The sequence below is a fragment of the Sus scrofa genome, chromosome 7 (assembly GCF_000003025.6).
Source record: "Sus scrofa isolate TJ Tabasco breed Duroc chromosome 7, Sscrofa11.1, whole genome shotgun sequence".
NCBI classification, from domain to species: Eukaryota; Metazoa; Chordata; class Mammalia; order Artiodactyla; family Suidae; genus Sus; species Sus scrofa.
The window spans coordinates 22,072,276-22,073,239 of NC_010449.5; the positions used below are offsets into that span (position 1 = coordinate 22,072,276).

General features: G+C 46.8%; 1 non-coding gene across 1 annotated transcript; it reads left to right on the top strand.

Moving 5' to 3' along the window:
- Positions 621 to 702, top strand: TRNAS-GCU. Its single transcript has one exon. It is a non-coding gene; the product is annotated as a tRNA-Ser (tRNA).

The window sequence follows — 964 nt, forward strand, 5'->3', positions numbered from 1 at the left end:
ACCGTTGGTTGATAATAGGCTAAGCCAACCTCGCGCTATGATAGAAACCACTTTCCATGAGGACGGTAGCTCTACTTTTTTCTAAAAATGTTCTCATGAGTTGCCGATTTATTATAGACATTGTTACAATGCCAAGTTCTAGAGAAGGTAACAAAAGACAAATGAGCGCGTCTCCTGGTTGTCGGGTATATCACAAAAGCAAAGGGAAAGGAATCGCAGAACCAGGTTTCTGGTACCACTCAGAAAACGGGAGTGCCCGGAGAAGTTCGCGCCGGGAGGCGAGGAAATCGGTCCTTGGAATGCGGAAGGCAGCGGCGGAGGGAAGCTGTGAACGTCCGCGGGTGTGTCTCCCAGGCAAGACAGGAGTAGGCTGGTGGGGTCTGGATTGCGTCCCCCAACATGTGTCAGGCCTGGTTTCACCAGTTATCAAGTATTTGCCCAATAGCTTCTCCACCCCGGGTGTTGTCCATCAGTTTGGTGGTGGTTGTGAAATTTACTCTAAGATCTCTGACTCACAGTGTGTTTGTGACGATTGAGCAAAGAAAAGAACGATTAGATGCACCGCTATAAAACGCCTGGGAGCACTGCAGGAAGCAGCTGAATGAACAACGCCCCCGTGTGACGAGGTGGCCGAGTGGTTAAGGCGATGGACTGCTAATCCATTGTGCTCTGCACGCGTGGGTTCGAATCCCATCCTCGTCGCGAAGCTCTCGTTTTGGTGAGTAATTCCTTTGAATTCTCTGTTCTCCACTGCCTCAGCAGCACTTGTCATGGCTGTAAACTTAACTATTAATTAATATACTTGATTCATGTTTCATTCTTCCACCAAATTTTCATTCCAAGTTTTGCTTAACAGGGATTCCCCTACCGAGGAAATAATTGACGAATTAATTGAGGACCGAAGAAAAACATTGCCTAACAAATTAAAAGGAGCTGATACAATTGTCTATAGAGTAATGTACAC